Below are 25,278 nucleotides of genomic sequence, written 5' to 3' on the forward strand. Positions count from 1 at the left end.
AATTTCTTTTTTGTTTGTTGTTTTAGGGTTTAAGCCTACTGAAGGAGACATTTTTTTTTTTAATACTTTTTCCTCTTTTTATTACTTGGTCTCACTGCAAAGAATTAGTCTAAGGATATCCCAAATACTTTATAGGGAGAGAAGTATAGAATGGAAGGGCTTAGATCATAGATTGGAATGTACATTCAGTTGTTTGTGAGGATTTTGTGGGTTTTTTTTTGTTTTGTTAGGGTTTATTTTAGGTGTCTGTAGTCCTTCAAATAGAGATATTAGCACTGTGAATCTTTTTATCAGTCAGAAGAGATATGGGATGAGAAATAAGCACTTTTTTTCTGCAGCATTTACAACCTCAGTGGCAACATGAAAGCTTCCCTAGTTGTGATTTCCAGGGCTGTAAGCTGGAATTCCATGAATGCAAGGTGGTAACTTCTTGATATATTTCATTTATAGTCTGTAATGCTTTACATATTTTAAAATAGAGTATTGCTCTATTTTAATGCTTAGAATTTCCAGAAAGGACTGAAGTGGGTTACCACATACCTTATGTGTTGCTTTAGTCTCTGTCTCCAGGCAGAATGTAATGAAATTCAGTGTGTTATATCTGAAGTCACTGAGATCTGATGGAGTTTTCTGGGGGGGTTGGTGTTTTTTGTTGGTTTTATTTGTGGGTCTTGGGGTTTTTTTTTTGGTTGGTTTGGGGTTTTTTTGAGGGGGGGAAAAGAAAAGAGGGAGAAAAGCTCAGTGTCAGTCTTTTACCAACCTTTTCAGTAGGTGAACAGAAACAGGCTAAAGGCATCCAGAGGAATTTCATTTGGACAGTGCCTGCTTTTGCTGTGTTAGTGGCAGTTTTGTCTTTAGACAAAACCCCAGTGTTTAGTGAGCTATCAAGCAGTGAGTGATTTCTGTACACTTGATGGGATGAAATCAGTAAATTATCCTAAAATGGTTTTAGGAGCAAAACCATTTCAGCTGGACTAAAGGTCCTTCTCCCATTCTCTGTGTTCTGTGCAGTTACAGTGTTTCCAGACCCATTATCTGTGTGTTATATGGAGATTTATTTACTCTCCACAGCAAAGTTGATCTTGTTCATTCCGGTAAGTGCTTGCTTTCCGTGGCGTCTGAGGAGGAAAAAAAGCTGCCTTTTGAAATAAATATTATGTTCTGGCCACTGCTAACCTTCATTACCCACTTTTTTTAAGCTGGAGTTTGCTGGCTTTTTGTCAGCCTCGTTGCAAAGCTTTGTTAATACACTGCCATGAAAATGAAAGTTTCATACACATTGACATAATTAATGAAGAGGCAGGCAGCATGCTCCACCAATTAACACCACAGGGAAAAGTAAAATTGGCTTCCTTTTTGCGTGTTGTGCCAAAGTGAAGAACTGTAACACACAGCAAATAAATAGAGATCCTTTTAATGAGCTGCAAGATCGAGCTGAATAACTCTGAAAGGATGTTGTGTAAACATTGCCAACTATTTAGAGTGTGAAGAGTAATTGATGAGCTTAGTTGAAAGTTTTGAGGGTTTTTTTTTTCCTTTGGTTGGGGGGGTGGAGAGCCTGTCAAAGAATGGAAATACTGCTTGTTAATAAATAAATTGTATTTTCAGTGCAGCTATTAGGCATGTTAAAGAATATAACAAGCACTTTAGAACAAACATGGAAAAAAAGAAGCAGCTTACTGTTTCCTACTCGACCAACAAGTTTGTCAGAACTCATTTTTTCAGCTATTTCTGTCTTTGGTGTTTACTCATAATGAAAACTTGACTAATTGTTCTCTGATGCCGATTCTAAATAGCACAGCCATCTGGCAACATGAGACATCACTCAACCTTCATTTTTTCCAGTTATCCCAGAAGTCCTAATATTAACAAAAAACAGGGAAGTAAACAGGTGAAATTTTTCTGTGCTTTTTGTGAAGCATTCTGTTTACCTTGAGACATATATGTAGAAAATTCAGAGTAATTCAGGTTAAAACACTTTTCAAAAAATTCTACCATTAAGCAGAATTATCCTAAAAACCTCTTAAGTAAGACTGAGTTCTCAAAGCATACAAATCCAAACCTGTAATGGCTATTCCTTGGTGAAAAGACTTAATGGGCACTGGAAGTTAGAAGGCCATTTAGGTCAGAGTCTATGTGTAATAAGAGAAATGTAATTTTGACTGTTCAGTGGCACCAGCCAGCTTAATCTGCCTTTTTTTAAAGCAAATAAAACATCTCCTTCACTTTCTGTCCATTCTAAATAATTTGAATTTCGACAATAATTAACTTTCAGTGTTTTATTTTAGCCCAAGTATTGTGTTAGGTCAGATACAGCTTCTTATCATTGCACGTTGTACTCCAGCAAATCACCAGGACTGGTGATGTACGAGCTCCTGCACCTCAGCATCTTAAATAAATCTTCAAATATGTCAAAACTGTAATTAAGGAAGCAAAACATGGTAAAGCTAAAAGTAATAATTAGAAGTCAATAAAGATTATGCCAGACTTGGTGAACAATTGACCTTCTGAATGGTCCTGTCTGCTGTTGGAGTTATCACCAGAGCAGAGAATTATGTGTCCCTTCACTGGGAACGTTAAAGGTGAATCCAGAAGTATCCAGTAACTGTGCAACTAAGAATATTAATATGCAAACACAACTGGAGACAATTTATTTTGATTCTGGTGAAGTTCTTCTCCTATATGTTAAGAAGCATATATTGTGAGTAGTTGGTTAACTTCCATTTCCAAAAGGAAGGTTAAAAGACATAATAAATGTCAAGAGTATTGTAAGACTCAAAAATAGTGTTGAGCTTTCAAAATTTATTTGTTTATAAAATAGGAATGGTAATGAAAAAAATATTATTCCCCTTCCAGCTGGTGGAAGACTGAATTTCTACTACCTAATCACTTAGCTAGTGAGGAAGATGCATTTCTGAATTTTTGTTTTCTTTCAGGACTTTTTATTTATGTTTGATTTCCTCATTACATAGTCAGCCTTATTTCAAACTTATGATCAATATTTTATTTTTTTTTCCTTTTTCCATCTTTTTACTGCTTCAGCTCTGAATCCCTTTTTTTTTTTTTCTCTTTAGCCTCTCACATACCTACCTCAGATCATTCTTGTGTACTCTTCTTACACATCTATAGATGGTCTAACCTTTTTCTAACCTAGGTTTTGTCCTTCAAAATGTTTAATGGACTCTGTTCTGTCCTTAGTGATGGGCCAAGTCTCTGCTGTGGTGGTGCCTGGCTGTTCTCAGTTAATCTGATGGCTGTCATCCTTCCTCCTCAGCCAGCTGGCTCTGGCTCTGGCTCTGCTCTGCATAACAGTGTCTCTGCTTTCCCAGCCTCCTCTCTTTTGACACCATTTCTGCCACCCTTTCTGTGGCCCAAGTGGCTTCTTGAGACATCAGTAGAATAACTTGTAGAAGATCTATAAAGCAGAAGGACAACCACTGAGTTCCAGCAGGGTAGATGAGTGTGGATTTAGTAGGACAGAGAGAGAAAGGACAAAAGCCTTCTTTAAGATTTGTAAGACAGAAATGCATTGTGGCTTATTTTTTTGAGGATTCTACATATTAATTGTATTTTCTCTCATTGATTTCAGTTTCAGAAAACAATTTACTGTCTTCAGTGCTTCATTTTTCCAGACTTGTGAAGAGGTAGAATGCTAATTCAGTGGGTGTTGTGGTGTTACCCCAGCCAGCAACTAAATACCACAGAGCTGCTCACTGACTCCCCCGCCCATGCCCTCTCTAGCAGGGAGAAGAATTGGAAAAAAAAACCCCAAAGCTCACAGATTGAGATAAAGACAATTCAGTAGGTAAAGCAAAAGCCATGCCTGCAAGCAAAGCCAAACAAGGAAGTCATTCCCCACTTCCCATGGTGTTCAGCCATCCCAGGAAAGCAGGGTCCATCACATGTACTGGGGACTTGGGAAGACAAACACCATGACTCTGAGCATTCCCCACTTCCTTCTTCTTCTCCAGCTTTATATGCTGAGCATTTTATAGTCTGGAATACCCCTTGGATCAGCTGGGCTCAGCTGCCTCTCCCAGCTCGTTGTGAACCCCGAGCCTCCTCGCTGGTGGGTTGGGATGAGGAGCAGGAAAGGCCCTGGCTCTGTGTCAGCCCTGCTCAGCTGGAAGGAAACATCCCTGTGTTATCAGGGCTTATTTGTGTTTGCAGCACAAATCCCCACCACAGCCCCACAGTACCTGCTATGAAGAAAATTAACTCTCTCCCAGCCAAAACCAGCAGGCTGAGTTAAATAGTTTCTCTTCTGGTTGTACAAAGTTCCTTCGTTGGTTCTGACCAGGTATAAAATATAATTAATAATTCACTGCTGTTGTCATGAAAGCTTAAAGTACAATAAGCATTATAAAGACTGATGATAGTTATTTCTGTGATAGAAAACTGGAATGATACAGAGTTCTTTAATGCTGAAATCCTTCATGCAGTCACATTTTGTGTAGCAAGTGTATTTCTGGCCACTCATATGTCCAACAGGTAGAAAGAGAGAAGGTACCAAGACAGAGGGTGACAAGAAATACAAAATATTCTACTGGATGAGAGCTTAAATAGGTTAGGGTTCTTGAGCTTGGAATGATGACAGATAAGTGAGAAGAGAGGAGTATCCAATCAGCAATACTTCAAAGAAGATGGAATGTTTTGCAGCACAAGTACTCAGTGATATTGTCAGTCAGCAAGTCCAATATTAACAAAGCAAAGTACTTTTTTTTTTTTTTCACATGGAGCATAATTGTGGAACTTAGAATTTATATGGGCTCCAGCAGGATGGATCAAGTGGCTGGTGTGCTCAGTGACCCACGTAGAGGCTCTAGCTCAGGAGGCTCACTGGCTGCAGGGTCATATTTTGAGGACAAGGACTGTGCTCCGTGGAGCATTTCTTATGTTCCTTCCATAACTGTTTGCCTCTGTGACTCTGGATGAGATGAGCCTTTTCTCTTAGGCAGTATGGCAGTTCTTATGTATCAAAAATATGTATGAACTAGATGTTGCTGTTACAAAACCGTCACAATCAAACGAAAGAGCAGCTTTGTGTGGTTTCCATTTGTATGCCACTAATTAAGTTTCTGCAACTAAATATGAGCTACTTAAGGTGGACAGGTTAGAGCTTATTAATTACCTAACTTTGTACATATAAGCAATATAAGTGCCAGCTCCAGTAGCTAAGAAATCCATCAGCTCTGGGGGTTTTCCTGTTCCTTCCTGCTGAACTGTGAGTGTGTGTGACAGGCCGTGGTTCTGTCAGAACGAGTTGTCCCCCTTGAAAAGCTGGCAGCACAGGGAAGTGACAACTTAATGGAAGCTAAAGCACTCTAATGGCAGTGCCTGGTGAAAGCCGGGGAAAGTCATCCCCAGCATTTGCCCTTGAAAACGTCTCTTTGCATTTCTGGTTGTGTGCAGGATATTGGAGCTTCACTGGAGTCACATTTGCAGGTATTATTCAATGAAATACGAGTCAGTAAAACACTTGTTTGTTGATAGACTTTATTCCACCGGGGTCGGCACGACTGGCTCTGTGACCTCAGTGCGTGTGCTCTGAAGTGCTGCAGCATGACTCATTTTAGGAGCCTTAAATTTAGGGGTCACATAAACCCATTTCATAAAATGAAGAGAAATGTAACCATTTTATCCTGCTGTTCACAGGAGTACATAAATATTTTTATTTAGTTATCAGTGGAATATCTGTTTAATCAAATGGATGAAAACATAATGCAGCTTAGTTAAGTATATTTGTTTACAGGTGAACAATATAGAGATTATTTCTACCGCCTTTTATTAGTGCTATGAACTAAAAGTTGTGTTGAGTCACTGGATGAAATTACTGAGATTATTTCCTGGTGTTTTAATATCTTTTTAGATTACATTGGTGTATGCTAACATATTTATTTATAAATAAATAAAAAGCAGCCATTTGCATACATTACATTTGTGGGCTGTCTTATAAATGCCCAGTGATTACATTTAAATATTTTCATTTTAATTACATTTTAATATTTTAATAACTTTTTGTATATTGAACCGTGGATATTCCATTTAGATTATTACCTTCTTGCAAGGGTTACATGCAAATAATTGCTTTATTCCTAGTTTTCATGGTGTGATGGTGCTTTTGGACAAAACCAGAACAGCGAGGGCTTTCAGTAGAATAGCATTTTTTCATCTTTCAATAAAAAGCATGTAATTAGCAAGGTAGAATTTATTTTAAAAACAAAATGGTGCCTATTAATATAATTTCTAAGAGTTAATGAACTTAATCAGCACCATACTGTTTATCCAAGTTCATAGAAAGAGAACAGGAGAGGGCAAACCGAAGAGGACTTGAGTCTATTTCCATTCAGGAATTTCAGTGTTTTTAAGGATTTTCTCAAGTGTGAAGCTATGGCCTGCAGTAACTATCAACCAGATGGTTTATAATAACTGATATTAACTCCTTTTTGCTACAAAATGGTTTTCAGGGCCTATTTTCACATATATTCTCATGGATAGTCCCATTAATTTACTTTAAGTACAGAAGCTGCACTTCTCTGTTTACATAGGGACTGTGGAGTTTATATTATGGAATACATTCATTTTCAGTTCCTTAACAGGAACGTTCTCTATTAGAAATTGTTTCCTTAACGCACAGAATCAGTAAGCACTCACACAAGCTTTGCTTCACTTCAATTTGAATTTTCCTCAGGTAAGAATTTCATATTCCAGCATAAGGGGTGTCTCCCTTCTCACACTGGGTGCACTGAGCTCCTGCAGGAGCCAGAGGTTCCAAAGGCTTTTCTCTCTTTTATTTTGCAGTTGCTTGAAATATTCATTTACCACCTCCTTTTAAGTACTTCTCTTGGCTGACTTGGTAGTATTGGAGAAAATACAGATTGAATCTCACTGTCTTGTCCCCTAAATTTACCCAGACTTAATTGTGGATTTACAGGATTATGTATGTATACATATTTATATGTGCATATATATTTTTTTTTCCTTTTTAGGCTAATGAAAAATTCACTGTGCTGATGAGCTTTATGTTGTCAGATGAAGATTAATGCTTGTTTTTGAATAATATTTCATTTTAATTTCTTTTAACTGACTAAAGGCAGTAAACCATGATCTTCACTATTTCCCTTTCTAGCAAGCCACTGATTGATATAAGGGACTTTTCATTCATATATATATATATATGCAAATTGTTCTCCAAATTCGTGTCCAAATTAAATGTTAATTTGACATTTTTAAATTGACAAAACTGAAATTCTGGGCAACAGTACCAAGTTCATATGCACACAAAAATTGGAATATTTGTCTGCATGCTGTGAGTCAAGTGAGAGTAGGATTTTTGTGCTCCCACCGACAGCTCTTTCCCTCGTACTTGTGTTTTCCTACCTTTAAGAAGCAGCTTGCTTTCAATTTATGCAGTATAAATACTATACCTCATGCAGGGAATATATTGCTACATGTAGGAGAGACTTTTAATTTAGGCAAAGTGTCTAATATATCACACCTGCTTGCTAAGTTGTAAGAATTTAAGATCACTTTCTTCAAGAAAACTCTGGGCTCTGGAAAGGTATCAAAATTTTGTTGGAACTGAGACAAAAGTGAAGTGTGCACAATAATTATTTAGTTCATCTCTGGGCTACTTTTTAGGTGTTGTGAAGGAAAAAAAGCAAGAGGAAATATAGTTGCAGTCAGAGGTCAATGTAAAGAAGTCCAGGTAAATCAAAAACTATTTTACACTGTAACTACCTTGCTCTTCTCCCTTTGCCTTGTCCTTTCCCACCCCACCTGTAGTTTTTGTTTGCCCTCCCACGAACCTTTTCACACCTCCTTTGCTCATTTGTAGCGTGTTTAATTTGAGGTAAACAAACGTGGTTTGTTAAGACAGAAAAGTCTGATGGGAGTTGGTGATGCTTTACAGCTTCTTACCTGCCCCTGAAGTTCTGAAAGGCAAATAAACCCTCAGAGATCCCTTGGTGGGGTTTGTACAGGGGCTGCAGGACCTGCTGGAGCAGTTGCAGAGGGGATGTGATATCAACCCAACCTGCCCATGGAACGAGGAGCCTGTTTGGACAGGGACCTGCCCGTGTCAATGATGTGCCTCGTTCTGTTTACATGGAACAAATTTGGAATTTACACAGAAAACTAATGGAGTCTCTGGTGTATGGCAGATTTCCTTGGCTTTATCTCCTATGTATAATTAATGTAACCAAGTGAGTGAATGAGCACTTTTCTGTAGGAGTCAATAGGCAAGGATGTTTGGAAAATGAATGAAGTGCTAAGATTAATTGCAAGGCTGCCTGCCTGAATATCCTGTTGAGAGAGTCAGAAGGAAATGCCAACCCTCTTATATCCAAGGATTTCTTTATTAAAAGTTGTTCATAATCTAAATAACATTAGATATCAGATTGGACTGAAGATAATGTTTTACTGTGGCTGTACATGTTTTAGCAATTGAAAGCTATTAATTGCTGTTAGAGAACAATTCATAAGAATATTGATCTTAATCTGCTCAGCTGGCTTGTTAGTATTCTGCATAATGACAGCCAATTCCAATAATAATTTAAAAAATGTATCTTCTAAAATGTGCAGTGGTTGACTAGTCAGCTGAAAAATTTAAATGAAAGTTTTGTGTGAACTACTTTTCTGAAAAAAAAACAAGCAAAAATCAGATGGGGACAGGGTACAGTTAAAGAATTCTGGTTTTGCTTTACATTTTTTTAGTCATTTTAGAGATCATTTATCTTTTAAGTCTAGATTTTTTTTTCCTGTTTATTTTAGCAAAGAGCTGCTCACCAATATTTTGCCAGTATTTTCAAATAGATATCCTGAAGGGAAGAAATAATATTTGGTGGGGTTTTTTGGTTTTTTTTAGCTCTTAGGAATATTTTGAATATATTGATCGATTCTGTCTGCAGACCTCTGTTGTTGTTTTGACTGCCACTAATGTAACACCTGACAATATGGATCTAAAACGTGCAGCCACGTTTGTGAATGGCAGATAGAAACACGGGAGTGCAAGAAGGACAATCCCCAGTACTTGGAAGGGAAGAACTTGTCAGCAGGTACTGTGTTCAAGTTCAGACAGAGGTTTTTATTCTTTACCATTTTAGCATGCAGTCAATGGGGAATGCATAATTTTTTTACGTGTGTCTGAGATTGCACAGCAAATGGTCACCAACAGGACTCTCAGCTGCCACACAATCTGGCACAGCTCCTTTCTGCTCCACAGCTCCCAGTTGCATTCAGCCCACTGTCGATGTGAAGCCACTTTTTGGCTCCTTGCCCATCTGTTTTAGTAATTACTGTCATATAAACTGATATTTCTGAACTAGAAATCGTGTTGTTGTGAGATAAGCCCATTGGAGTTACCTTTTGTGATGTGTTGAAGCAGTTCATCGGCTTTCTGCTTTAAACAATAAATGTTGCATCAACATTTCCTGCAATATATAGAGAAGGATATTATGATTTATTTTTTTAACACAAGGAGTTATAATTAAATATAATCAAATTTTGAAAATGCTTGCTTTTTTTCATAGTAATGGCACTTTCAGAATTGTTAGTTTTAAGATCAAAAAAGAAAACAGCGTCCTTGAATAAAGTATTTGTGTGAATAAGTTTTGGCACACATAATTTTTTAAGTGTAAAATATACCAAGAAGTGCTTTGGCCTATCCAAGTTATCCATTAGCACAACAGGACTATCCAAAATGACATCACTACATATGTCAGCTAAAGTACAAAGGTTTCAGGAGGATGGAGAGCAGCTTTATTCTTACAGAAATTGAGTAGAATCAAAGGTGAGTTCAAAGAAGTGTGGCATCCAGGATCAGACAACATCCTGTCATCAACTTAACCCATGAAGAAACCCAGGGGCAATGGCAAGGAAGCCAACACAAATGTCAGTGGATTGTGCCAGAGAGCCAGATGCCATCACTGGAAAATAACTTCCGCAGCTTGGCATCTGTGCCTTCTGCCTGCCATCCAAAAGGGAAGGAAAAGCTGGGCAAGCAGGATTATTGTGGGGTCAGCACAGAGCATATTCCTCTCTCTTCCCTTTGCTCTCTTGGCTGACTTGCATCAGGCACGTCAGTGCCAAGTGCAGAAGGAGCACGGGCACTGCCATGCACATACAGGTACGGGTGGAAATGAGGATGTGGTTGCATTTGGGCAGGTGGGAACGGAAAAAGGGGGAGACCAAGGAAGGAGGCAGAAGAAAACAGAGAAAAATAAAAGCAGAACACAGAATAGGATGATGAAAATAAGTCTTTGCCTTCCACGCTTCTTACAGCGTTCGTTTATTTTAGTATTTTCAGTGGCGCAACTTCAGTGATTTCTCTGACTTTTCCCAAGTCAGGTTTGCTCAGTAACCAAACAAATCCTTGTTGTGGTCTCTTTGCAATGCCATTGCACAGAGCAGGCTCAGAGCACTTAGCAAATGTAGTGTTTAGAATTTAAACTGAATTCTTTTATCTGGTTATTGATACCATTCTTCTATACCTGAGTAATATAGTTTTATATACATCCAAATATGGTTTGATTGCTTCCTTTTAAGTTGTAGGAATAATTTCTGTTCATTTTATCAGACACCTAATGGTAGGCTTAACCATTGTGAAGCATTAGAAAGAGGGACTGCAATAATTTGAGTGGCCTCCAGTGACAGTGGGGCCACTGGAAAATGTACACTGAAACTGGTAACTAGTAGTCTTTTCTGGTTAACCAATAGTTCTTTGTGTATAAAAGGTGTATTTTCCTATTCAAAAGGCTGCATGTGTATGGATTGGGTAGGGGGATAAACACTGAAACTTCTGTTTTCAAGACTGAATGTTCTGTGCAAACACTTGTGGGAAATGGAGATCTTGTGAAGTGGCAAAATCCTTTTTTTTCCTATTATTTTTAAGTGAAAATACCACAGTAGTAAATATGAAATAAGTGCTAATTAATTCAGGGAAAACTCTTTAAATATGTATTGATCAGAAGGAGGGAGACAACCGAGGTGAACTGTAGACTTAAAACATTACTTTCTAAAGCTTAAAAAAGCTGAGAGAATATTGTTTTTCTGATTCATCTGTCAAACATGGTAGGGAAGGCCCAATTTAAGGCAGACAATAAAGGATTTTGATGAACATTCACTGCCCCATGGACAGAGCAGGGTTCCTTTTTGGTGTGATAGTGCTGGATTCTGAAATAAAACAGTGGGTAGGAGGAAGTTGAAGAGACTTCAGCAGCCATCATCTGTCTTGGAACTAAAGGATTTTTCCCCACTTTAAATTACAGTATCCTGTGTTTTTCATGCATTCAGAACATACTAAATCCTTAAAAAGATCACAGTGTCATAGCATGAGGAATTATGAGTAAGAGCAAACTTGTGTCTAGAGCTGGTCTGGACAAAAGAGAATTATGGCACTCTGACTTTTTATTTAAAATCTTCAGGTCCTTTTTTTTTTTTTTCCTTTAGGTTCAGTAATGATTGCTGAGGACAAAAACTAACAAGATGTAGTCATCAATCTAATTTACTTTTGTGGCAGCTGTGGAGTTTTAAAATTTGTAATATATTATGAGGACTTTGCAAGGAAGATAGAGTTGGCACTGTGCAATTTAAGGTTTTTGTGTCATAACAGATTCATATACATTGAACTTTATAGTTCTTTTGGAGTTAAATCTTCGGATGCCTTATCCTGGAATAAAGCCTTTATCATTTGGGTTTGAAATTCCAAGTGTGTCATGATTGAAATATTTTAGCTTGGCAGTATTACATTTTGGTTTATTCTTTCCTTCTTTCTTCGTTCTCTTTCTCCTTATTATAGATGGTCTAAATTTTTTTCACTTCACCTTTTTACACTTCAGTGCTTCACAGACTTCGCTCCCTAAATCTTGCCACATGAACTTAATGCACTTTTTCCTTTTAATTTTTCTTGATGCCTTCATATATTTTTTAATTAATTTATAACAATACAGAGGGTCGCAGGTTCTGACTATGAGGAGGAGTAGCTGCAAGTAAATTCTTAAAGATTTAAAAGCTTGAATAATTTGGTAATGGATGAATGGTAAGTGGCTGGTTATTCCAACACTCAGTAAAAGATTCTGAGTTTTAATATTATGGAATCACAGAATGAAGGAGGCTGGAAGGGACCTCTGGAGATTGCTGAATCCACCCACTCTGCACAAAACAGGATCAGCTGCAGTAGCAGGTACATTAGGGACCAGATTTTGGGTATCTCCATAAACAGAGACTCCAGAGCCTGTGTGGAAACACTGTGCCAGTGTTTGAGAGATTCTCCTCACAGGGTAAAAGGTTCTCTGATCTTTAAACAGGCCACAGTGTCAGTCAGTCTGTGCCCGTGGCCTCCTCTAGTTTGCCTGCACAGCCCTGACAAGCATCTGGCTCATCTTTACTCCCCCTTCAGGTGTTTATGCCCATTAAGATCCCTCCAGTCTTTCCTTTTTATGGCTAAGCAGCCTGGGGTGTCTCAGCCTCTCCTTGCACATCACATCCTCCATTCCCTGCTTCATCTTTCTGTCCCTTTGCTGGACTCCCTGCAGCACGTCCATCCCGTCCTGGGGACCGCAGAATTCCGGGTGTGACCTCACCACACTGAGTCAAAGATCACATTCCTTGTGATGTGCTCTCCAGGCCCTTTCTAACAGAACCCAGGACGCTGCAGACCTGGTTTTCTGCAAGGGCACCTTGCTGCCTTGTGTTCAGTTTGTCCTCCTGGTCTTCCACGTCCTTTCCTACGGAGCTCCTGTCCAGCCAGTTGTTCCCCAGCCTGTGCACGGGGCTGTTCCTCCCCAGGTGCAGGGCTTGGCACTGCTCAGTGTTCTGTTTTCATCCTCTTCCTTATCCCACTGCATCACTTGGACTGCATTTTTTAGTAGTAGTAGTTGCTGGGTTTGTATTCCTTTGAGCAATGGATAAAATCTGGGTTTAAGGCTTTTTTTCTTCTCTCAACGCCTTGGGAATTTATCACTCCCAGAATACCCCTGTGTTATAGGCATCAGTTTTTTATCTTATTCATGCTGACCTCTACCTATGTTGTTTAAATGTTTTGTCTTTCCTTTTGCTTTTCATTTCTCTCCTATCTGAGAAATACAACGTCCTTCAATTCTTTTTATTACTGTTTGGAAATCCACACATAATTCATATGGCTCGATTGCTGTCATTGCTGTAGTCACATTACACTTATAGCTTTTAAAGAACATTATTAAGAACTCAATACCTTGAATTTCAGTGACAGTCTGTTGCCTTATTCTTTGAAAACCCCAGTACAGAAACTTTAGGTGATTACCTTTTAATGATAGGTGCTAATGAGTTGGAGGAAGGAGGAACCAAGAAGGGGCAAAGACTCTGAGCAATAAAAAAAAAGTTTAAAAGTACTTTAAACTAGGAAAAATGTTAGTGATCTTTTTATGGAATGTACAGTGCTCTATTTCTGTGGCCGTAGGTTGGAAACAGATTGGATGTCAGACTGATTGTCAGCATTTGTGTTAGTGGCTTTTACATGTGGGTGGTTTCTCAAGTAAAGAATTTTGCATTTATTGTAAAAGCTAGTAAGGTAATTTTCCTATAGCTAGCTAGTTATTAAAATATATAAAATTTAATTAATGTATAACAAGGATTTGAAAACTTACCTTCTGTTTCAAAGAGAAGGGACTCCTAAAACATGATTCACTATTAGCATTTGAACCAACAGACTGAACATACAATGCTTGGTGTGTGCTGAAAGGATTTGATAGAATAAGTTTTAAGTAGCTTCAGATTTTTTCTTTTCTCTCTGTTGCTTCTATCACAATAAAGATTAATTACTGTGTGCTTGAATAATCACCTGCTGAATCAATAGATGTGCATTTGTACCCCTATGTCCATAGCAGATGGTGGTGTATTATCTTTGCTGCTTATATACTTTATCTTCGTGATCTGTCCCATCATCACACTTTGGAATATCAGTTGAAAATCTGAGTTCTGGCTCACTGGAACACTTTGAGCCCATCATTTACCACTTCACGAAAAGTGGCATTCAAATAGTTCTTCTGTGTTGAGTCAGAGCTCTCTTTGAGGGGTTCTGGGAATTCTGGTACAAGGGAAACAGCCCAGTTTTCCTGGACAACTCTGGGGTTGTGTTATTCCCTCTGTACTTACTGCTCTATTCTTAAGGCTCTTCCCATGAGCAGAACAACAACTTGTTCAATGCCTGAGCATTGTATAAAGTCACACCAAGAGATGTGTGACAGCCACCAGCAAACACCCCTCCCCTCTGCCTTAGTGCCAGAAAATCCTTCATAAAATCCAGCAAAAGTGATGGGTGAATCCATCTGATTTGTTCTGTGCGTTGAATCAGTCCTGTTACTTGGTTATGCAAACCTTTTTATTTATTTATATCTATATTTGTTTCCCTACAAATGTGCTTTTAAAGCAGAGCTGCTTTACAGGTAGATGTTTAGTTGATTACAAACTTTTTAGTTTTGCTTAATTCTTTTTAAGTAAAATAAGAATGTCAGATCATAGTTAAGTTGGTAGGTTTATTCTGTGTAGGTTTATATTACATTAACAAATGTGGCTATAAAGTAAAAGTCAGTTAAATTGGGACAGAAATCAGGGTGTAGACTTGAGCTGGAGCTGTTTATTCTGACAATTTGGTGGCTTGGTATGTTTAGCTGCTCTGAAGCAAATTCAGAAAAGGCCATTATGTGAAAGATTTGGTGGCTATACCCAGAATAGTTGGCAGAACAAGAGAGCAAAAATTGGGGACAATTTCAAGCTGAATAAGTATGGAAAATGTTGTGTGTTGGTACATGCAGTGGGGTCTAACAGCAGAGTTTTAAGGCTAATGATGAAAAAAAATGAAACACAGGAAACCGAGAAAGAGCAGCATTACCTTGATGAAGAGAAGAGATAAGCACAGAGAAGCCTGTGTTTTAAAAGTTAGATCAAAGGACAAATTTTGGTGATGGTAGAAAAAAAAGTAATTATTTTATTTTTTGTGAATACTTTAATTTATGAAATTTGTCTGGAACACAAGGAATATGTTTTTGTACACATTTATGTATCTATACAGAAAATTACAGAAAAAGTCTTCCAAAAGACAGTTTATATCTTACTGTGTGAAATAGCTTCCTATACTGTTGGCTGTTTTACAGGCTAATTGTATTCTAGTTACATGTTTAATTCAGGTAGGCATTAAAGGTGTGTAAAGATTTTTTTTGCCTAAATATAACAAAACTGTGCTTTTTTACTACGTTTCTTTGTCTCCTGTTTTTGTTTAGTTTGATGATCCTGATGATCCAGCTCTGCATGCATTCAGATTTTTCATCAGACAATATATAATGAAACAAATGTACCAAACAGTAAAAAGCTAAAACGACCACAAATACAGTTGAAATTGAGAGAAATATAGAGACAGGGCAAAATATGAACTAATAAATCCTGCATGAAAGCATCTAAATACTTAATATTACTTGTGTAAAGCTTTTGTTTTGCCATGAAAGCCCTGAAATATAATAGCACTTTGGTATGTCTAGAATATAAATAATGTGATGACAGCATCATTCTAAAGTTCATGCATGTTTTTAAACTGATTTAGTGTTCTCCTACAGTTCTCAATTTTATCCAGATGCCTTATTCAGTCACACCAAAAGCACATTACTGAACATTTTATTTATCATTCTATAAGGCTTAATCCACTTGCAGGCGAGAAGTGCACTGTTTGCAGTTGAGCTGCATTTCACACCTGTTTGGAGAAGGAGAAAGATTGAGGTGGTTTTGTGCTTCAGCCTGAGGTTTCTGGGGATATTTTTGCTTGAAATAGGCTCACCAGAGCCACATTTTCTGGTACAGATCCTGCCTGCTACCTGCAATTCACTGTTAATTTTTCCTTTATCAACTGGATTACTGATTTTAGTATATCCACTGCTCTGATCTATTGATATCACAGCAGTTTGTGTCTAAATTTTATTCTTTTAAACAAAATCTGAGAACAACCTCCAAGTTTGTAATGAATTTGGGTTTGGTTTTTTTGGGGTTTTTTTGCACAGGAGTCAGTTATCTTGCATTGCAAAACCATTTTCTCATTGACATGAGGAATTCTTTCAGGAATTCAGTAGGTGGGATACTTGGATGACGTGGCAGAATGAGTGTGTGGGTACTGGGTTGTGAAGAATTCTCCAACTTTCTAATGAGTTTCTGGCTTAGAATGTTTTCTTAGAGGTAATTATCCCCAGTGAATCCAGTCAACATCCTGCTTGCATAATTAAAATATTTTCTTCATAACTATTTGTTTGAAATAGGATAGTCATTTCAGAGCTTATGACTAATCATTGGCTTAGTTTTTGAAATTGCAGGGGGCCAGATTTTTTCCAAAATCTTTTGAAAGGTTTTTTTCTGTATTTTTTGCTTTATAAATACATATAAACCTTCTTCTTTCAGCAGAAGAAATTATCCTTAGGTGTATTTTCTAGTGTGTTAAAACTTAGTAGTTCTTTAAGATGAAAGCAAGGAGTAAGATTATACATTTAATTGAAGCACATCACATTCTGGAGATCATTTGTAGCTGGAAATAAACTGCCATTATTTACTTATGATTTCCTTGCAGAATGATCAAAAGCCATCATTGACAAACAAACCTGTTTCTCTCTAGTGACTCTGAATGGAGGTATCAATAACAAATAACAGCTGTTCATCAGAGAAGACTCGATTAAATGAAATTTTAGTGCTGCAAACACTTCAGGTGACTCCATTTGTTGCTTCCAGTTGGGCTCAAGTGGACTTGCCTGTTACTTTATCTTCCTTATGCTTTAAAGGATATTTTTTGTAAATCCTCTGTAATGAGTAACTTAAAAACAAATTTTAAGCAAGTTATAAATGATGGATTTTTTTACCTCTCTCCAGCTCCTCGTGTCCCTCCAGTTTCACAGTTAATTAGGTGGCTTAAAAATGTGGCTTCACTGTGCAATTAATGTGAGTTGGTGTCTCACCTCGTTTTCATTCACAGGATCATTACCAAGATGTAGAAGGCCTAGGTTTTAGTAAAAATGCTGCGTGAACCAATATTTCACAGCTCACTTTTGGAAAGAAACGACCACTTCATTTTTCAAGATTCACTTTTGCCATGAAGGCAGCATAACTCACTTCAGGCAGACCATTTGGAATATTTTTCCAACCTCTTATGTACTAATATCAAATCAAATCTTGCTCCATGTATCTTGCTTTAACCAAATGTCATTTTATATCTTCTGCAAGAATTTTTAACATTTTAACCCTGTAGCATTAATAACCCATTAATGAAAGATGACCATTTAGAAATTGCTGTACAAAATCAACTGGAGAGCACTGACATGTTATTCAGCTTGAATATTTTATTATTTTTTTTCTTCAGTCTCTTTATATGTCAAGGGGAAAAAAAAAATTGCTGTAGCATGTTATGAAATACTCTGTCACATGCACGTGAAAATATATCCTAGTTGGCATATCTGTAATTTAGTTGTAAGCATAAAATTCCTATTAGGAATCTATATATCATATTAGCAAAACAGTATCCATCCTGCAGTATATTATTTTGATAACACGATAGCTGGATTTGAAATGGAATCCAAAGGTCAGAGTTGGCATCGTATTGGGAATTACTTAATCACATTTTCCTTTCTGTCACTGACCTCATCTCCCTCCAGTCCTAACCACGACTGTCTCCGTTGCAGCAGGTGTGGAAACCCTCTGTGTTTGTGCAATTTCTTTTTTTAAACCTACAGTGAAGAAAGTTTTCAGACTGCATCTCAGCTTTTTTTCCGGGGGTGGCACTGAGCCAATCAAGTATTCGATTATTTGTGATCTGTAAATTCCTTTTATTAAATGTATTTGTAATTTTTATTTTTCAGATGGCATCTCACAGTTATTTAGGTTATATTAGCAAATACTAAATTTATAATAACAACAGATAAAGATAACAATAAATCACACTGTTCATCCCCCACAAAAGCCCATTATTGCACTTCCTTGCTGCAGTAGCAAACCTGTGTTTGCTTTGAGTAAGTTATATATTATTTAACAATAAAGCTACATAAAAAGTATGTGTAAGGTTCAGGACTTGAGCATTTGAATTTTTCTTGTGCTGAAAAGATCATGAAATTCCTACATTTAAAGAACAGTTTTTCTCCAAGCATCTGATCAGGACTTCTTAATGGCGTAAAAATTTAAATTGCATGGGACATAACTCAAGTAAAGTTGGGGTTAGTTTGTCCAAAGATATGCAGAAACCAGCATTAACCTGTGACAGTGATAGCACAACAAAAATATTGTTTAACTGAGTCACCACTGGCACAGTATACTCAGGATATTTGTGAGTGCTGAAGGGAAAAGAAGCTTATAGTGATTGATTTTTTTTGTTTCAAAACAAAATAACATTAAAAATGTCTGATTGGAAGGTATGTGTGTGACAAATACAGTCAGAATGGTGCTTTTGAATGAATTTATTTGAGGGTTTGTAGGGTTTTTTTAAGAAACAACCATCTATTGATAAAACAGATTAGAAACCCAGCGTATCCTGTACCCCAAGCCCCAAATTTTTCCACTGTAATATGAAAATTAACTGACTTTTTATCAACATTTAAGTGTTATTGTGGGGAGTGAGATCCAGTTTGTATGTAAGCTGGTATTTAATTTTGTTCCCCGCTGCTCCTTTTTGAGTTCCTTCTCCCTGGTGGTGTTTGGGGTTTGGGAGGGCAGCTTCATCCTGCACTTCAGCCTCCTCTTGTGGGGCAGAGCATCCAGAGCACCACCAAGAGATGGGAAGCACAAACTTGGGCTATCCCTCACCTTTTATAATCCTTAGCAATCTTTTAATTGTTTCCAATCCAAGATGTGCAAAATACTGTAGAAGTAGGTAAAACTTTTGGAGAGAGAGGACACCCGAGAAAGGAAAGCAAGCCACTCTTTACTCCAGGTACACTTCCAGCCAAGAGAGGCTCAACATCTGAATTTTGTTTATAATCATTGCTATCAGACTAAGAAAATAGAAGAGAATCCCAGAGTATGTGACAACACTGCATGATTTTTACTTTATGTAATGAATAGTAATAATATATGTGTGTACCTCTGTATCTCCCAGGATTTTTTATATATATATATATATATGTGTGTGTGTGTGTACAAAAGTGATTGATAGCTAGGATGTGACAGATTTTTAAATACTATTAAGAGTTCCACAGCTGGAATAAATTCTGTGAGTAATCCAGAGGAAAATAACTTCAGATCAACGTTTGGTTCAGTGTGGTGCTTTAGAAATTACTGAGAGTCTTTTTGGTGCTGTGCAATAAGGGGACATATCCTGCTTTCCCCAGTTTATCTGTCACGGTACCAAATGTATTTTGGGAAAAGAATACAGGGAGATTTTTAAAAAAAGTAAATCTCTAAAAGGGATATAACAACCCAGACGCTGTGTGGACTGGGTATTAAGCTCCTCTTCTGTGATCTTTTTTTGGTTGGTTTCCACGTGAGCAGAAATCTTGCATCGTAAAGGTTCGAGTTCCAGGCTTCTTACCTGGCAGCAAGGACTGTCAACAAGAAAGGCATTCATTATTAATAATGAAAAAAACAATTCACAGCATTTTTCATCTTTCCCAGGGAGGAAAAGGACAAAGAGCCATCAGCACATTAAAGTGTGTAGCTCACCCATCCTGGCCTCCCTGAGCCGTGGTAATGAATGTGATATATGCAGGCAGAGACAATGTACGCTGCCAAAACATGTATATTTGTCACGAAATACAGCTTTCCTTTTGGGTTACCCTAGTGGGAGGCAATGTTTGTTTAAGAAGGAAAATGAATGTATTTTCCAGCTGTGAATTCTGTGTCAGGGCAGCCATTTTCAATGGATTTTGTCTCAGTTCCTTGGTATTTGCTTCATAATTACATAGATAACGTGTCATTTTTGTGTTTGAGGTCAGTTAAATAATCTGAACTCAGAGTTCTTCTAGTTATTTCAGTCCAGGCTAAAGATCTGGGTTTGTAGCTTATGAATACAATTTGAATACCTTACCTCTGTTCTGAACTACAAAAAGATTGTATAAACACATAAATAGATTTTTTTAATAGAATAAAGTACAGAAATATCTTAAGGGATACAACCATCCCTGTTTTTTCCTAAAAAAAGTTAACTGTTCTGAAGCAAAAAGAAAACATTCTAGTGGAATGAAAACTGAAGTACAAGAATAAAATGTTCAATTAATAGTAAAAAAAGCTCAACCAAACAAGAATTATTACTCATTCAGCTTTATAAATTCTGCAGCTAAGGCCACATGACTCGGGAAACATTCCCTTCATACTCTGCTCTTCGTTTGGCACAGTGTTCTAAAGCACTTGTGTTAAATGTGTGCTGTTTGTACTGGCACAGAAAACATACCCAGAGGGACATGAAGTGTGAGAGTGTGTCTTTATACTCCAAGTGCATTTGATGTTAACTGTGCTGAACAAGAGGCTGTTTGGATTGCAGGTGAAGGACACCTGCCCAGTGGTGTCACTGAGGGAATACACCAAGAATTACCCAGTTTTGTGGTCCCTGAGACCTGGTGGACCAAATTCTTGGCCTGTTTTGTGTCAGTTCATGTCTGTGACTAAGGCTCTGTCAGCCTAAGGTCGTCTGTACCTCTGAGGAATCACCTCTGGTTGTCCACTCATGATGATTTATTGCCTGCCGGGACAAAAATCCCTTGCTACAAAGAAAGCTGGTGTCTTTTCTTGTGCCATTTTCTTCTGGTTATGTGTTATGAACAAGCAGTAGAACTTCATGAGCTAATGGTTCCTCTCGCTCTCAAAACCAAGTGAATCTGGTGAAATCCAAATGCCCACATTTGGACACAAGGGAGGTGTCATAAACATTGGTGAGAGGCTTCAGCCCTTGGGACCCACAGCTGGACAAGAGGGGAGCTGGGGTAGTCCAGGGGTCTCTTTTTCACACCAGTCAAATGGTGAGAGATTTGCAACACTTTATTCCATTGTGTCCAGAAATGTGAGATTCATCCCAAGGTTAACTCGATAAATTTAAACTTCTTGAAATTAAACACTTGACTTTATGCAGTTGCCTTATGCTTTCTTCTCAAGAAGCATGAAATGAAATACTTATGTTGTGGAGTTATTTTTAATGAAAGAAAAAAAAAAGAAAAAGAAGAAAAATTCTTAATACATTCCAGCAGTCCTTGATAGGTGGCCAGAGAAAGATGGGACTTTTTTCATGAACATGACTTTGGCCCCTTAAAATCAGTGTGAATACCTGCTCAGATTTGACTAACAGCTATTAAATCAGTTAATGGTTGCAGTCCTGCCCCTGGTTCACAGTTCAGGGCCCCTGACAGAGCTGTCTCTGAGCTGTCCCCAGTGAACTGGACTCTCTAACTCCTCTGGCCTCACCTGTGTGTGCAGAGGGGATTTGGGGCTGGCTGGGAAAAGGGCACTGGGGCGCAGGAGAGCCTGTCCTCTCTTTGGTTCCCTCCTGCTGACACTGAGGCTTTGCAGAGGACAGAAGTCTCTGGTTCTGTCAGAGCACTGAACTGAAGGATGAATGAAAATGAGGAACCAAAGATTTGGTATTTGTGATCCAGTCATTCCAGTGGGACGTGCCATGTTCTGACTCTGCATATTCCCAGCTGGCTGAGAGAGGGTCAGGGGGTGTGTGGGAAAGATGTATGTGATGAAAGACTCAGGGGGGTCACATTACACAGATAAACTTACTTCTGCTGTTTCGTGGGCTTGATTATTGAGTTCACAGTCTTAGTAATGTCTGTAATTTACTTTTGTCAGTGTTGCTATATAAAATCATTTAGGGCTTGAATAAAAGGAAAAACGGTAAAAAGTAAAAGCTTCTCCAATAATTAGGACTAACCCCCTGTGTACAACTGCATTTTGTTGATAAATTTGTTGCTTTTAGCTTGACAATAAATGAGAGCAACCTCAGAATTGAGCAAATACTTCTTTGCATGCAAAATTTTTCAATGAAAGTAAATGCTAGGGAGAACCTCAACTCAGATCAGTTTGCCATGTAAAGTATGAGCATTTGCAGTTTGTTTATGATTTCAGGGGTACAAGTTTTCTTTATATGAATATCATTTGCCATTACAGAGGCCAAAGGGTAGGTTTTGCTTTATCGTTTTATCTGTTAGTAACACATCTCATAAATTCCTAAATAATAATGATTTTTCTTAAGCATTCTTTAAAAGCATTTCTGTAGAGAACCTGATATTCATCAACAGGATTAAAATGGCTAATGAATTATGCAGCAAGGCTATGTAGCTCCTTGACTAAGTATTTTGTGGAAATTGAATTATTTTGGCAAGATTTAAGTATATAAGATTGTTAAAATTTGCTTGTTTCAAATGTGTTTCTATGTTATTTGAGTCTCGAAAAATTAAGTTGGCTTTTCAGCAATAGGCTGTGAAATATTTAAGTAAGAATCATGAGTACATGAAAGCACACCTTAACTTTGTGTCAAGACACGTTTTTTGAGGATCAGTGGTGTATCAGGTGTAAATGATTATTCAGTCCTAGTATTGCCCTTCTAAAAGGGCAATAGATATTTTTTAGATTTTATTAGATATTAGATTTTATTAGATATTTTGTTGTAGAAACTAATAAAATTAGGGTTTTTTTCATGTATTTTAACTAGAAGCAGATCACTAAATCCTTGAGAAAAATATTCCTGCTAACATATCTGCATCACTGTAGGTGTTTTGTGTTCAGAGAGCCCAGACCTGCATTCACTGACTGCTCAGGCTTCTACCAGTTTCAGTGAGTTTGGCTCACAGTTAATGGAGCACGGAACAATAGTACAGATATTTTACTGTTATTTGTAGTCTAGCTGCTGTTTAGTTAAGCTGTCTTTTGTTTTTCTGATGTTCTGTATATCTGTCAGATCCTGAAGTTGCCGTGTCTGGAGATTCCTAGTGAGTCCTTGCATCTAATCTTGTTCTTAACTATTCTGTATTCCAGTGAAGGCAGTACCAGTATTTGATATTTAGCTTTTTTGTTGCTATGTAAGATTGTTACACCCCAGCAATGCTTCTTATCAAGATTAGAGGATGTAATTTTGGTACCAATAATATTGGCTTCTGGTAAAAATTCGAGCTCCAGTACTAAAACTGCATCTCTAATGCACATAATGCAGCTGATCCAGCAAGAGACGTGCTGCACCTTAATGAGGGTTGAGATTGTCTCTGGAGCAGGAAAGGTTCATGCACACACTGAGATCTGGTGCTTTAGAGTTCACTTGCAGGTAAAGGATGGCACTAAACACATGCAATTAGATGGGAGACCCTTTGTGTGGGGGTCACTTGGCTCCTGTTGACTCGGACCTCGTGTTCTCACCTGTTGGCCGGGCTGGAATTCCCAGCTGATCTCAATTAGTCTCTCCAGCTGACGAATCTTCCTCACAACCTACACCTGTGGTGGCAGGGGGAGGGCAGAGGTGAGACCAGGCAGGCAGAACAATCCGTGGGGTCATTCCCAGAGCCGGTGTGTGTGAGTTGGAGCTGCTGCAAAGGCTTGGAAGCATTTAGAACTTGCACCGTGCTGGGTTTAACTACAAGGAAGAACGGGTCTGTTAGCATCTGATGTGAGTAGTTTTGCAGTTTTAATTTACTTAATTGTAAGTGTTCCATTTGTCCCTGTGTCCCGAAATATACAGGGGGTTTTATTTGGTTTTATGGTTTTTCATTCAGTGTGTGTGCTTTATGGGTTTGGTAACAGAACTTCAAGGAAAAGTAAGTTACAAGTCTTGGCTCTGTATTGCTTTGAACGACCACTACAAAACCAAGTTGCTCTCTGTGCTTGTCAGTTCTCTATCCCTTGATTTAAATAGAGTGTTTGCTAATTAATAAGTTTGTCTATTTGATGTATTTTTTCTGCCTTTTTTGGGCAGAAATTAGCCTGTGTTTTGGAGACCACTAGTCTGCTGACTATGGAAACATGTCCGTGCTCTGTGTGAAGAGGAAGGCACATCCTTATCCATGCTGGCTTTAATGCAGCTGTGTGGCCTAATATTAGTAACGTTTCTGCTCATTTTGTGTTCTGGGATTGTCGATGTAGAGGCCTTTCATAGAAGAGAAATTGGGTTTGGTGGGTGAGGCTGGAAAATGCTGGGTTGGAGATTTAAGTTAGGACAAAAAGGCTTCTCTGTATATAAGAGCAGTTTGACACTGTTCTAGGAAGCACCACAAGCCCTAAGACAATAGTTGGTAGGATTTCATATTGTGTTTGAGAATGAATGCATTTAGCACCTTATGTTCAGGCACTTTATAAATATGTTTTATCTGACCTCACTGATGTTCTCTGACAGTGCTGTTGAGTAGCTGAATTTCATGTATCGTTCAGGTTTGCAAAAAAGACTGTATTCAAATAAAAGCAATTATTTATAATCCTATTTATCCCATTTTAGATCTCTTTACTGTGGTCTTGTTGGGTTTTTGTTGACTTTTTTTTTTTTCTGAGTTTTGGTATTATTTTATGTGGGTTTAATGATAAATATAATAATATTTGTATTAATATAAATCATGCTGTGTGGATATTATATCGAGATATGGAAAAGGATACTTTTCTGACAAAATATCAAAGTTATGAGAGAATACATTTTCAATTTTTGTGTAGTCAGAATTAAGACAAAACCAAGTCTCTTTGGTTTGTGTCTTTCAAATTTATATTCTAATCTGAGAGTCTTTGGAGGCACTCCATAAAAAGAAGTTAGAAACTGCATAACCAATTCAGGTATAGGAAAAAAAGGTTAATTTTAAAAGTAATTTATTTTCCATTTTCTGTGACAGTTTCTTTAATTCAAATACTTGTAATAATTTTTAATTATAGTGTTAAAAATTTGATGTTGCTAAATTTTGTCTTTAAATGATTTTGAATTTCATTACCAAATTATAAATCTTAAAGGAACAGCTAGACCCACAGCGTTTCAGCTGTAGAGAGTAGTTTCAACAGGCTAATTCAGGAAGAGCAACAAGGAAGTGTTATTTAAGTGCATAAAAAACATTTCAAAGGGAATTCTGCTATTTTTCTCCTCTTCAAAGTACAAGACTATGAATGGGTTTGTAAGGATGAGATGTTTTGTGAGTATCGAGTGAAAAGTAAAAATGGGAACTGATCTCTCTGTTTTGCTACTTGTAATTTGAGGCAAAGATTCTCTCCTGTAAAAAACCCCACAAGTAACATATTTTAGGACTGGACTAATCGTAGTTAGAATGCAAAATTTTTAATTTATATGTTTTTATTTGTTTGAATATTTGTGTCCATAACTGGAAGATTCTTGGAAGT

General features: G+C 37.6%; 1 protein-coding gene across 25 annotated transcripts in view; it reads left to right on the forward strand.

Moving 5' to 3' along the window:
• RBFOX1 (RNA binding protein, fox-1 homolog 1) overlaps positions 1-25,278 on the forward strand; it is a 1,165,955-nt gene that overhangs the window by 856,673 nt on the left and 284,004 nt on the right. The window contains exons 1-2 of one of the 25 annotated variants that reach the window (XM_017808971.1): positions 7,661-7,708; positions 8,867-9,056. The exons of the other annotated variants lie outside the window; for them this stretch is intronic. The gene's annotated coding sequence lies outside the window, so the exon portion shown is untranslated. Of the gene's footprint in view, positions 1-7,660; positions 7,709-8,866; positions 9,057-25,278 lie in introns of those variants that run through there. 25 annotated transcript variants of the gene reach the window in all.

This window comes from Lepidothrix coronata, unplaced genomic scaffold (assembly GCF_001604755.1).
Source record: "Lepidothrix coronata isolate B3197 unplaced genomic scaffold, Lepidothrix_coronata-1.0 Scaffold24, whole genome shotgun sequence".
Taxonomy (NCBI): domain Eukaryota; kingdom Metazoa; phylum Chordata; class Aves; order Passeriformes; family Pipridae; genus Lepidothrix; species Lepidothrix coronata.